General features: G+C 43.5%; 1 protein-coding gene across 2 annotated transcripts in view; it reads left to right on the top strand.

Annotated features, from left to right (window-relative positions):
- Positions 1-14,736, top strand: part of LOC146830894 (fibrocystin-L-like) — a 1,907,335-nt gene that overhangs the window by 963,089 nt on the left and 929,510 nt on the right. The window lies entirely within an intron of this gene.

Raw genomic sequence — 14,736 nt, 5'->3', positions numbered from 1 at the left:
CCTGAATGGTCAACTTGATTTAAAATTTGATATGTGGCATATGAAGTAAAGGAATACGAGGACAGCAGTTTGTTCTGCATGCTTTTATTACTAAGCTGGAACATAATAGATTAGCTAAATTCTAATTAGGTGTGCCAAGGTATTTCTGAATTAAACACAATATGCCTTGACTAGGGAATGAATACTGTTAAAACTTCATCAGTTAAATATTTCATTTCTCAATTTGTACAATGGCTGAGCCTCCAGATCTATTAATTGAACGATGTATTGGAACTCCCCAATTTTGTTTACTCGGATCTCTTAAGCAGTGTTAGCTATCACTTCTTCAGTTGTTCAATAATCACATAGGCTCACAGTCAGAACTCTGTGGTGCATCATTCTCTCTGTCTCCTCCCTCATTGGTGGTTGCAGTCCACAGTATTGAGTAGGCAACATCAAATTGATAGAATATATGAGCCAAAATATCGGGAACCAAAACATTCATGAAGTAAGGTAGGTACATATAGATTTACTAATCTTAACTCAACATCTATGTACCTTGAACAAAATTATATATATATATATATATATATGAATGTAAATTCGTCTCTAATGCTGCTGCCTTGGTTAGACGAAAGATCGGACCCAAAACTTCGGTGCCAATCACTGAGTTTTTATTTCAAATTGCTCTGTACCAGTCCGCCATTGTATATATATATTCACTAAAAAAACATAGGTTTTAGGCAAAGTTATAGTTAGTTGGACATTTCACTCGTACAAAACCAGTGAAATTCCTCCATTATAGTTAGTTCAGCTAACTATAACTCGCACCCCCGCAATGCACTGCTGATGGCGTCACTTATTACATCACTCATGACATTTCAGGGACATCACTGATGATATCTCAAATGACATCACTGATGACATCATCCAGTGAGTGTGTGTTTTTGTAAAGTTGAAATATGTTTAATATATATAGGGAAAGGCGTATTGAAGAATGAGTGGGTGTATAAGTGTCTGAATGGTTGATTTAGTAGGTGCGTGGCTGACTCTATAAGTGAGTGATTAAACGTATCTTACTGAATGCATGGATTACTGACTAAACTGTGTGAATGTCTGTATCCGTCTATCTGTTGGTGTGTAAGTGGCTGCATGGGTTTGTGTATAGCTACATGAGTGTCTATATGAGTTATAGATTGGTTGTCTGACTATCTGTATCAGTGCCTGAGTGTTTGTGTGGGTGGGGTGTGTGTGACTCTGTGCATAGATGTGTGAGTGGGTGATTCACTGGGTGCATGGTTTCAAGAGTGCATCTGTGATGATAGTATGGGTGGGTGAGTGTGTATATGGGTGTGTTAGTGAGTGAATGTATATCTCAGTAATACATGTGTGAGTAGCTACATATGTCAAAGGTGGTATATATGTGTGTTAGAGTATATAAATCGCTGTAAGTGAGAGTGTGTGATTATAAGAGTAGCTGTATGGATGAGTGTGTGCTTGTATCAGTGATTGTATAAGAGCGTAAGAATGTGCTGGTATTTGTATGAGGAAGTGTTCTGGTGTTTGTATAACTGTATAGGTGAGTAAATGGGAGTGTGATTCATTATTTGCATGACTGACTAGGTGTGTTAGTACCTCTATGGATGAGTGGCGGTGTGTGAGTGTCTATATAGATGTATGAGTGCATATGATAGTCCTGTACTGAATGACCGTAAGTATGAGTGATTGTATGGGTGAGTGAGTGGATGTGTGTGTGGACCTAAGAATCAATGAGTGGGTATGTAGTTATTGGTGTTGGAGTGTCATTGGTGTTGAGAATGGCCATCTGTAATTTAGAGTGGGTGTATCAAAGGTTATATTAGGGTGTGAGACGATGCATCAATTTATCACAAGGATGATGTCAACAGTGATGTCATCAGTGATGTCATTTGATATGTCATCAGTGATGTCATCAGTGATGTCACTGACCATGTCATCAGTGATGTAATATGTGACGTAATCAGCAGTGCATTGCGGGGGTGCGAGTTATAGTTAGCTGAACTAACTATAACGGGGGAATTTCACTGGTTTTGTACAAGTGAAATGTCCAACTAACTATAAATTTCCCTAAAACCTATGGTTTTTTCAGTGAATTTCTAAGGTTTTTTAAATGCTAATTCGTGACTATAACATATCTGAAACCTATGGTTTTTTCAGTGAATTTCAAAGGTTTTTTAAATGATAATTTTTAAATATATTAATTGTTATATTTAGTTTTTTGATACTGTTTTTCTACATTTATAAAAACTATTTATTTTTACATATTTTATTTTTTTAAATTATATTACATATTTTTAATATAAATTAAAAAATATATATATATTGAAAATCTAATATTGTTTTTTTATTTTATATGTTTAAAATATGTTCATAATATTTTTTTATTGTTTTTTTTTCTAATTTTTGGGGGAGTCGCGCACCCAACAGGAGAGGAGCCGTCCACCCAGTGCATTAGAAGTTGTGCACCCAACGCGTAGGAGTCGCGCACCCAGCGCGTGCACACCAGGGGGCTGCGCTGAGCGCCGCGCTGGGTGCGCGACTCCTAATTTGCCCATATCACTCATTTCTATTCTCCCAGGGGACCCCATCCCCTGGGGCCTATATACAACACTGGGGACAGTGGGGGGAGCCCCAATGTCCCCATGGTCTCAGCCGGCTTCCCGCGTCCTTCGGGAGCCGGCATTGCTTTTCCACACGGGCAGCTGCTAACATGTAGCTCCCCGTGTGGAAAAGCAATATGGTTTGCATTTTGAAAGAGAGAGCAGATTTCCCTGCTCTCTATTTCAAAATCCAAACCAAGTTTGCTATCACAGGGCGGGAGCCTCGGCTCCCGCCCTGCCATAGCAAACAGCAGTGTCCCAGGGGCAGGCACCCCGAGACACTGCAGAGCCGGGAGCATCGCAGCCATGCAGCCCCCCCTCCCACAATATAAAAAGCCCCAGGGGTGGTGGTCCCCGCGGCTTGGGGAGGGGCCTTTGAGCCCACCCACCCATTTTTTTGAAAGCCCTGTGGGGTAGCGGTCCCTGGGGCTCGGGGGGCCTTTGAGCCCCCCCACCCATTTATTTTGTAGCCCCAGGGGGTGGCGGTCCCTGGGGCTAACAAGGTATAAATTCTGAATGTTAGCACTCTATTTGCTCATTAGATCACTGTTGTGAAGCTCCTTCTCACCACGGAAGTCTGCTGCTGGTATTCAAAGTGCATATTTCAGTCTGCATGTCAGAATTTTTTAATGAAATAGAAGAGGATTTGAGAAGTCAAAATGTGCCCTAATTTTTCTTTCTGCAGCACTAATCATAATTTCTGTGGCAAAATGAACGCCCTCATTTTGTTCCTTTGCAAATTAAATGTTTTAGGTGTTACCACTTTATTCCAATCAAGATTGCTTCAGGTGTGCCATACTTTTGTCATAAGTAAGTCTGTTAGCGCTCTAGTTGTTCTTTAGAACACTCTGGGACATTCTGTTATTGGGCTATAATTGGGCTACATCTGGGTGATATTTGTGCTACATTTGGGCTCTTTTGTCTCTGGTGGCCATCTTTGGAGACTTATTTGTTATGAAGTTTCCTAATTTCCTCATTTACTACAGTCTCCTCAGTAGGAAATACTTTCAGTTTTTTACTTTGATTCCATCAAGAAGGCATTCAGATGTGTCGTACATTTGCCATAAATTCAGAATGTTAGCACTCTAGTTGCTCATTAGATCACTGTAGTAAAGCTACTGCTCACCAGGGAAGTCTGCTGCTGGTATTGAGAGTGCATGTTTCAGTCTGCATGTCAGAATTTTTTAATGAAATAGAGAAGGATTTGAGAAGTCTGAGAAGTCACTCAAAATGTGCCGTAATTTTTCTTTCTGCAGCACTAATCATACTTTCTATGGCAAAATGAGCCCCCTCATTTTGTTCCTTTTTAAATTAAATGTTTTAAGAGTTACCACTGTATTCCAATCAAGATGGCTTCAGGTGTGCAATACGTTTGTCATAAGTAGGACTGTTAGCGCTCTAGTTGTTCTTTAGAACACTCTGGGAAGCTGCAGTAAAACACAAAGGAATCAACTGACTGTCTCTGCCCTTGTTGGATGTACATGTTTTACTGAGAATGTCAGACTTCATTCTCACATGACTGAGAAAGATAATGTGAATTTACAGAAAATATGCTCTCAGTTTAGCTTATTGATCACCTTCCAAACCTCTGTGGGAAAAGCATGAGAAAATAATTTTCTCTCAAACATGATTCATGATATCCCAGCAGAAGGCTTTTCACATGGTAAAATCACCTTAGAACACACCACAATTCCTAAAATGAGTATGGTACCATCTACAAATGATGTATAATGTAACTAAAGTCTTAAAACCTTCTAATACCTACAATGCTTTTTAATGAGGTGCTATCATCTATATTGGTCACAAGATGGCTGCCAACACTTCTTAGATGAAGTGCTGACAGCCAATCAGATCTCACGATGAGATGTGTGGTTAGGCTCTGCCCAGATATATAAGTAAATTTAATTTTGATTTTCTCAGCAACTACTGAATGGATTTACACCATTTAACAAAAAGGCACGAGTGTGAACCAAGGGCTACCTCTTTGCCAAATTTGGTGTAATTCCGTTCAGCAGTTCGGGCTGTAGCTGCGATTAAAGGTTCCTAAGAAATTTGCATGGGGAAAACACGTTTTGGGACCCCCTTTTTTCTCGGCCCCTGCTTGACGAGTCACCCCGATACTTTCAGGATAGGAGCGGACCGGAGCGCCCCACCAGTTTTGAAACTTTCGCGAAGATTCGTAAATCGGCGCAAAAGTTATTCCACATAGAATGTTGTGGATTTCCTATGGATAATAGGTCCTAACTATAACTACCTACTGGCGACCGCCAGTAGGTAATATTTTTATATAAGGTTTTTATATTTAATTCATGTAATCATGCGTATAGATCTCATAGTCTAGAACAACTTAGCAATATTTTGCACATTATCTGCACTCAGCACTTCACAGCTATATTTGCACTTTTGCACATACGCACTTTTTTCATTGGGATCAACCGGATGTGATATCATTCGTTAGATGGATAACATGGAATATATGAATATGTTTTTATCTGCAGCTTTTTATCCTATATTTATGCTCATGATTGGACAGCCTTAACTCAACCATTAATTTCAATAGCATGTGTTGCATTTGATAGGTGATCAGTTTAATAAACGGCATTCATGCAGTAATGTCCTAAACGGCGTGATCTTCTACTTTGCATCAGTTACAGTATTGCATTTGATTATAAGGCATCTTTATGAACGGCATTCATGTTTTTATGACATCATGAACGAATGAATTTTTGGGACCAATGCCAATTAATTAATTATTTGATTTAAACATTGATTTGCAACATTCTATGTTGTTTTTGCAGTTCGATTTGGCATATGTAATTTAGTCTTTCTTCACTGCAGGAAAGCAATCTTTGTAAACATAGTATATTTTCCATGTCCATTTATCAGGAGACACAGGCGCTATCACCTTAAAAAGCGCTTCTTGTAAAGCCAGCCTCATGTGATCAAGGCATTCTAACCAGCCAAAACGCGTCATGGCAGACAGAAGGGAGTAAATAAAGAATTACTTTAAGCACCGACGAAGAGGAGTTTGTGCGTTCATTTTCGCTACGGAAGTTCATGAATGCTTCAAGTCTATATATATATTACCTACTGGCGGTCACAGAGAAAAAAGGGGGGTCCCAAAACGCTTTTTCCCCATGCAATTTCCCATAGGATCTGTTGTCGCAGCTACAGCCCGAACCGCTGAACGGAATGACACCAAATTTGGCAAAGAGGTAGTCCCCAGTTCGGACTCGTGCCTTTTGCATATAAAAGTGTGAATCTGTTCAGTAGTTCCTGAGAAAATTAGGGTAAAAAAGTTAGTGATATCTATGGCCGGGGAGGATCCGTGGACCGTACCCGCACCGAAAGCGCACCCTCCCCGAACCGAGCGCGCACCCTCCCGATCGCGCACTGAATGCTAATTGGCTGTCAAGTGTCTCTCTACATTCGAAACCAGGAACTGTTGGCAGCCATTTTCTGCCTCGGTAGAAGCGAGGCTGAAGAAGCAAGGGGAATAAGTGTGTAAAACATATAAAGGGGGCAGAGTGGAAATACTCTGACCCTCTAGAGGTGCTTAGGGGGTCCAAGAAGGACCCTCTGGAGCCCCCTTTTTTTAAAAAAAATACGGCGAAATGCGCGCATGATGCGCGCATCCTATCACGTTGGATGCACGGATTCTCTCGCGGTGGGTGCGCAGATCCACGGCAACGTTTTTTGAAAAACGACAAGAAATTATTGGTTGTATGACAACTTTGTACACTGAAAGGTAGGGTGTATATTTCTGTTTTTTAAAGGTATGATTGTTATTGGTTAACAAAAACAGATTGTAAGGAACATTATATATGATAAGCTGATATGTTGAAAAGTCAAGCACACTTCCTGTCTTGTGTAGGAACATTGTGTGCTGAACTTGTGACCTGCGAGCTCAGTGCAGTGTTCCATGACCTGTTTCTATGGTAACAGGCAGAAGGCAGATTGGGGGAAGGGTTGAAATGTATTTCAGTTGGACAGGGTTGAAATGTTTAACCAATAGAAATGTGTGATTGATTTTGAGTTTATGTGTGAAGGATTGTGATTTGATGTTTACATGTATATGTGTGGAAAATGAAAGGGAAACTTTTCCATTCTTTGGTTTTGCTGAGAGGTGCACAGTGCAGAGATTCTGTAAAAGAAACTATGGTGAGTGATTGATATACTTCTTAATCTACAAATGAACTTGAAAGATGAGTTATTTAATTGTAAGGGGATGAATGTAGACTATTTTGATTTTAATCAGACTAATGTATTTTTCCTGCTAAAGTGTAGGGAGTACTTTTTTTCTCTACAATGTGTGTGCATGTAGAAACCATTCTGTGATAAGCATTTGTGTTTTTCATGTGTTTGTAAACAGATAACTTTTTTAAAACCTGTCATGTTGTGAAGTTTTAGTAGCATTAGAATCCGGTCTTTGTTTACAATTTGATTAAATGAGTCATGCTTTGACACTGATGTGCTGTACTTAAATATGCATATTGTGTGCAGTCCCCTTACCCCTTTCCACAGTAGTAAATGAGTTTTGGTAAAGTCCTAGGATAGTGTTGATGGTCTAAAATCACACTGTGAGTCTGTGTGCATTTGGGTAAGGATTGTGAGAGAAGCATTTGGTAACTGTGAGTCTGTGTACATTTGGGAACCACTGTGAGAGAAGCATTTGGTAACATCGTGTATTTGCTGACAGATAACTGTTTTAAAACCTGTCATGTTGTCAAGTTTTAGTAGCATTAGAAGCCAGTCTTTGCTTATGCTTTGATTAAATGAGTCAGGCTTTGACATAAAAGTGCAGTCCTGAAATATGAAGATTGTGTGCAGTTCGCTTACCACTTCCACAGTAGTGAATGATTTTTGGTAAACTCCTAGGTATAGTGGTTGTTGTCTAGAATCACACTGTGAGTCTGTGTGCATTTGAGAACCACTGTGAGAGAAGCATTTGGTAACATCGTGTATTTACTGACAGATAACTAATTTAAAACCTCTCCTGTTGTCAAGTTTTAGTAGCAATAGAAGCTAGTCTTTGCTTATGCATTGATAAAATGAGTCAGGGTTTGACACTAAGGTGCAGTACCATGTACTATTCTGTTCACTGTGGCAGAACTGAAAATTTAAAAGTTTTACCTAAGCACTGTCCTAGAAGTAGTCTGATTATTTAGTCAGTTTCTAAGTACCAAATAGACTGCTTCAAATGTCTATGCAGTATGCATTTAGTGTTCTAACATACTATACACTTGTCTTTTACACCTTCAATTCCCTAGTCAGTATCCATACACTTCCAGGAAACATCCTGTAACTTCCTTTGCAGTCCTCTAGAGACCCATTCAACAGCATGTACTAATCCATTCACTGTGCCAAAACCCAAACACTTATAAATTCAGCAAGACACTCTCTTTCCAGTACTCTAATGATTCAGTCACTGCCTAAGTATTCATGCACTGAGCCAGGTCTTAACACATGGACTTCTTCAAACCCTTATCCACTATGCATGCAGTCCTCTAAGCACCTACACACTTGTCTTTCACACCTTCAATTCCCCAGTCAGTATCCGTTCACTTCCAGCAAACACCCTGTCACTCCATTTGCACTCCTCTAGTGACCCATTCAGCATCATGTACTAATCCATTCACTGCGCCAAACCCTAATAAATTCACCCAGGCACTCTCCTTGCAGTACTCTAATCATTCAGTCAGTACCCAAGTACTCATCCAGTGACCCAGGCCTTAGTATATGGACTGCTTCAAACCCTTATGCACTATGCATGCAGTCCTCTAACCACCTACACAATTGTCTTTCTCACCTTCAATTCCCTAGTCAGTATCCATACACTTCCAGGAAATACCCTGTCAGTCCCTTTGCAGTCCTCTAGTGACCCATTCAGCCCCATGTACTAATCCATTCACTGTGCTAAAACCCAAACACTTATAAATTCACCAAGATACTATCTTTGCAGTACTCTAATCATTCAGTCAGTGCCTAAGTATTCATACACTGAGCCAGGCCTTAGCACATGGACTGCTTGAAACCTATATGCACTATGCATGCAGTCTTCTACTCACCTAGACACTTGTCTTTCATACTTTCAATTTCGTAGTCAGTATCCATACAGTCCAGCAGTTGTCACTCCCTTTGCAGTCCTCTAGTGACCCATTCAGCACCATGTACTAATCCATTCACTGTGCCACAACCCAAACACTTATAAATTCACCAAGGCACTCTCCTTGCAGTACTGTAATCATTCAGTCAGGCCTTAGCACATGGACTGCTTCAAATGCCTATCCAGTATGCATGCAGTCCTCTAACCACCGACACAGTTGTCTTTCACACCTTCAATTCCCTAGTTAGTATTCATACACTTGTAGCAAACACCCTGTCACTCACCCAGTGTGTCTCATTATAGTAGTGTAATCATTTAGTCAGTTAGCATGTAGTCTTTTAGGGCCTCATGTAGGTAGCGAAATACCGGTCGGTAACGGCCGATTTTCGGTAAATATGCCGTTACCGACCGGTATTCAGACAAGTGAGATGTAGGAGTCCAAAAACCACTTTTCGGTAAATATGAGGCGGTAAATACCGATTCATAGTTACCGAATTCTAAAATACCGATTCATATTTACCGAATACATAATTAACGAATCGGTAAATATGAAGTGGTAAATATGAAGTGGTAAAAATCTAAAATGACATGTAGGAGCAGTCGGTAATTAAGAAATCCAGGAAAATCGGTAAATAAGAGTCGGTAATTAACACGGATGGAAAGCAGGTGGTAACCATCAACAATGCACATAAGCAATCCCAAAATGCAACAGCGTGGACAACATGGCCGCCATGTACGTCATTGCAAGGCGCCTACGTCTACAGGCAGCAGGACTGAGGGTGTGGCGACGGGAGGAACAAATCTACAGACAGCGCATCACACTATTCCAGCTGACTGATGCAGAGATACATGAGAGGTACAGGCTACACCCCGAAACCATCATGGACCTGATAAGGGACCTGCACCCACTCCTGGACCAGCCAACAAGAAGGGCGCACGCCATACCACCACATGTGCAGGTGCTCTGCAGCCTACATCTACTGGCATCCGGCAGTTATCAGGTGGTGACAGCTGCGGTGGGTGGTGTATCCCAGAGTTGCCTGTCCCGTTTCTTCAGGAAGTTCCTGGATGCCATGATGCAGAGAATGCACCACTACATAAGCTTCCCAAACACACAGGCTGCACTGCAGAAAACAAAAACAGACTTTTATCACATGGCACAGTTCCCCCATGTCATCGGCTGTATTGATGGTACACACATCCCAATCTGTCCACCAGCTGATACAGAGCACATCTACAGGAACAGGAAGTCCACCCACTCCATCAATGTGCAGGTGATCTGTGATGCAGGGAACATCATCACAGATATTGTTGCAAAGTTTCCTGGGAGCACCCACAACTCTTACATCTTCCAGAATAGTGGGATCTACACACGACTGAGTGCCGGCGAATTCGGAGAGGGATACCTGCTGGGTAAGTAACAGTGACGCCCCTTGAAACCTGCAAATCAGAGTGTATAGAGGCATGTAACTGATGGTTCCCTTTTACTCATCCAGGCGACAGTGCATATGCATGCCGGTCATTCATCCTCACTCCCTACCTACACCCAGCAACCCAGAGTGAGAGACGATACAACGTGGCCCACAAATCTACACGCAATGTGGTGGAGCGCACGTTTGGACTACTGAAGAGCAGGTTCCGCTGCCTCCACAAGAGCGGAGGCGCACGCCAGTACAAACCCATCACCTGCTGCAAGATAATTGCCACTTGTGCAATGCTGCACAACCTTGCCACGAAAAAAGGTACAGATGTGGAACTAACATATTTTGAGGACAACGAGGATGAGTCAGGCCAGCCAGAGGGCAGCGCAGCTAGAGTGCCAACTGCAGTCGATGGGAGAGAGAGACGGGCAGAGATCACATGCAACTATTTCTGAGTAAGTGAGGGGACACAGCGAGTTGTGAGAAGTCATGACGTAGTTTAATGTGGCACCACGCCATGAACACATGAACAGGCCAATCTGGCAATATGCCATCTATACAATGAGTATGTCCAGGGTTACGTCACCCAATGGCAAGTGGATAAGCAGGGCCACATCAATGTTTGCGCATACGCGCTGCAGTGGTGGATTGCACGGCCTGTGCATCCTCACTAGAGCCAACCCCAAGCCGCCTGCTGCTCCTGCGTGCTTCGGGGACGGGGGGTGTGATGCTGCTGCTGGTGTCGATGCTCTCCGCAGCATCCCCTGCAGCAGTTGTCGACGCCTGACTACTCAATAGCACCCCTAGTGCACTTGTCACCTGCACCATCCCCCGAGACAGGTCGCTGCAGCACTGTGTTAGGCCCTCCTGCATCGTCACAGAGCGCCGGCAAAGTAGGGAAGTCGCAGTTGCCAGACGGTTGAGTGCCCTGCTGGTAGTGTCCCTTCGCTGGCGTTCCCGGCGCCGTGCTTCGATGTCAGCATCTAATTTGCTGCACAACTGCTGGATTGACTGGGACATGTCCCGAATGCCCGCAGCCATGCCGCCAATGTTCGTGTCCATGTTGACTAAGCTTGTCTTCATCACCCGCATGTGCCTCTGGACTGACATAACTGCCTTTGATTGCAGGCGCTGTTGCTTCAACATTTGGCCCTCGAGCCCCAAGAAGACACCATGGCCGTCAGTGGGTGCTGGTGGACTCTGGACACGCGACCTGCGGCGCCCTCTTGCTCCCGTCTGTGCTGCCTGTGAGGTGTGGGGCACAGTGGGATGGCTCCCTTCCTGGGGCCCGGTGCGGTCTTCTGGGCCCATGCTGTCGTCTGACGAGGTGTCTAAGGCTCGTAGCCTGGCTGCTGGACGCCTCCTCATTCTCACACCTGCAAGCGGAGATGTGGCCGGTGAATCGAACATGAGTGGCGATGCTGGCTCTGGTGGTGGTGATGCTGGCTCTCGGTGAGGTGATGCTGGCTCTGTGTGCGGCGAGGCTGGCTGCGTAGGTGGTGCGGCTGCAAGTGGGCCTGCTCCCTGGTCTGAACTCGTGCTGGCTAGAGGTGATTTTTGTGGCCGGTGTGCCGTCTCCCCTGCAGCATGCCCTGTACTGCATGATGTCACATCTGTGGACAGAAAAACAACATTGGCTCAGTGTCCCCGAAGGGCTGCATTGCAAGCGTCACAATAAATCATTTCACATTCCAATCTGTCCTCTGTCTCCTTGTGCCTCGAGTGCGTGACATGCCTTGTTGCCCTGTGACATTTACGTCATGGTTAGTGTTGCCCTGACTACATCTCCCGGAATGCATTGCCTGTCTGCACTGACACGTGTGGACTGCAGTGTGATTCTCGTTTCACAATGGGGGATGTGGGATAGGGGTAGGGGAGGCTACATTGCTGTGCTTTCGTCTTACCTTGGTGTGTTGCGGCTCTGGCAGAGCTGTCGGCGTCCCCAAGACCCACGACGCTCTCTTGCTCGAGTGTGGCCGCCACCAGCTCCTCCAGTTCGGTGAGGGCAGGTGCCCTGTTGGTTCCACCTCCGGTCTGGCTGGCCTCCTTCTGGATGTCGCCCATCTTCCTCTTGGTCACAATCCTCAGGTCATACCAGCGCTTTTTGAGGACCTCAATGTCCCTGTGGGTCACTCCCACAGCATTGACCTGTGCCTGGATGGCCAGCCATATGTTGCGCTTTTCGGCCTCAGGCACTTGCAGGGATTGCCTCCCAAACAGCTTCTGGTGCTGCTTCACCACCTCCTCCACCAGCACCTGGAGTTCCTTGGGGCTGAATTTGAGCTTCCTCCTCCTTTCCCCTCCGTCTTTCTGTGTTCTCTGGCTGGACATGCTGTTCGTTTCCCGCTCGCACATGCAACTGCTCCCTGCCTCTCCTCTGCACTCCATGCCTCTCCAGGGTCGGCTAATTATGTACACCTGCCTGGGTGTGGCCACTTCGGCTAATTGTGTACACCTGCCTGGGTGTGGGCAGTTCCTGGTTGGGTGGGCTGTCGTTGCACAGGATTAGCTGTTTCGTCAAGTCATGTGATGTTATTTACCGAATCCGTACGTACCGATTCGGTATTTTCCGAATCGGTAGATACCACCTCGGTATTTTCCGAATCGGTAATTATCACCTCGGTATTTACCGAATCGGTGAATTCCGATTCGTATTTACCGAATGTTACCGAATCGGTAACTGTTACCGAATTTTTACCTACATATAACTTACCGATTCTAATTTACCGATTCGGTACGGCTCGGTATTTAAGAACCGGTAAAATTTATTTACCTACATGAGGCCCCTAGTGAGGTAGGCTTTAGGGCATGAACTCCTTCAAAGTAGTGTGCACTATGCATGTAGTGTTTTAACCATCGTCACACTTGTGGCTCAGGGCTATAGTTTCTTAGTCAGTTTTTATATAAAATGTGTTTTTACAGTAATGGAATAGTATACATTTGAAAGTTATTAATATACATTTATTTGTGGTTCTTTTTTAAAGATACAGAACAGGAGTGTTTCTCATCTGTTTGCACTCTTCTTGTGCAAGATTGTTTGGATGAAGGGTCCTTAGGTGTTTCATCATACTTGCTGTGCCGCACGAGTATTTTTTGTTAGGATCCCCTCGTAACAGAACTCTTTGGCAAATCTTGCGAATGAAGAAGGTGGCATTGTGCTTTGTTTGCCCCTTGGAAAAAGTTAAACATTTCTTCACCACTGAAAAAAAACGTTGTGGGCGTGGTGCCTTCTGCAAAAAAATTCCTCAGATTCGGTAAATATTTTAAAGTGGCAACATTTACAGTTTTTGTAAGTTAAACTTATAAAATGTTGTTAGCTGTATGCATTTTATATATCTGTGATTTGTTTCTTGTGGTATTTTGTTGAGAATACCATATTGTTTTTTTTTTAACAATCTTTCTGATTTTCCAGGTCTGTCGTCGACATCCGTGGTTCCCACAGGAGTGTTCTGCCTTGTTGTTTTGTATTTTTGTTGTTACATTTTGTTTATTAGTTTATTGTTTATATTTATGTTAATAAAAGAATAAAGTTTGAAAATAGTTTATCGTTTATATATTTATTCTTATAAAAAATAAAGTTTGAAAAAAAAAGTAATAATGTTTTTGGTTGTTCTCTTAACTGCTATGTGACTCTTTCTTGTTCTTATTACTGTTATTTGATGGAGTCCACCATGGTGTTAAATTTTGGGACACTTATCGCTGGAATACTGGTGATATCTGCAGTTTGCACCAACTTCTGAATAGTGAGTTAGATTTATCTCAACTTTACTTCCGTTAAAGTGCTGATAATGAAATGGAGAGTAGCCGTTACCGTGCAAAAAGACACGAGGTGCACCTTTGCAATTTATTCTAAATACTAAAATCCTGTATTGTATTGCACTGAGGTATTGGCTGCACTTACAGTGTACACACAAAATCTATTAAGAAATGTCATTGTATTTATATTGATTGGGAATAGTGCGTCACGTGCTGGATCTTGACGAGATACACTGCTCAGTTTGTATATTGTTGTGCACACGAAAAAAATCACATCACAACTTTCACACCAATTGCAATGTGAAACAAATTCCGGCGATAAGACACATTAGCACCGGGGATTTTACACCTGCTTTCTGCTGGTGTTAAGCAGGACAACTACCTGCACCATGAAAGGGAACACAGCCAAGAGCCACACCAGAACACCCACAGGTGCCATAGAGTCAATGAGCATGATAGAGGGATACCCTTGAGGGCCAGAAGACTCATCTCAACAACTCCAGGACCGCCAATGCCCCCCAAACCCACATCTTAATAAGTGTGTCCCTGTGGTCATTGTCTTAGCATGATAGGCAGGAGCCCTGCAACATCACAGTGTGCTGTCACCTCGGCGTTGGCATTGAGCCTGGATGTGTAGCTACGTACGCATCCTCCTGCATGCACAACTGGCGTGTGCTCATCTGGGGTTCACAGGTCAGTGCAGGGGTGTGCCTATCCGGCAAGGGCAACGGGGTGTCTCGGACATGTCTGTGTACAGGAAGTGCGGTAAGTGTGTCTCTGTGTTCTGGTGTGGCCTGTTACAAGAGCCGCAGCAGTCGATGTTGTAAAGTGGCAT

The sequence above is a fragment of the Triturus cristatus genome, chromosome 5_1 (assembly GCF_964204655.1).
Source record: "Triturus cristatus chromosome 5_1, aTriCri1.1, whole genome shotgun sequence".
Taxonomy (NCBI): Eukaryota; Metazoa; Chordata; class Amphibia; order Caudata; family Salamandridae; genus Triturus; species Triturus cristatus.
This window is presented reverse-complemented; position numbering and strand designations above follow the sequence as displayed.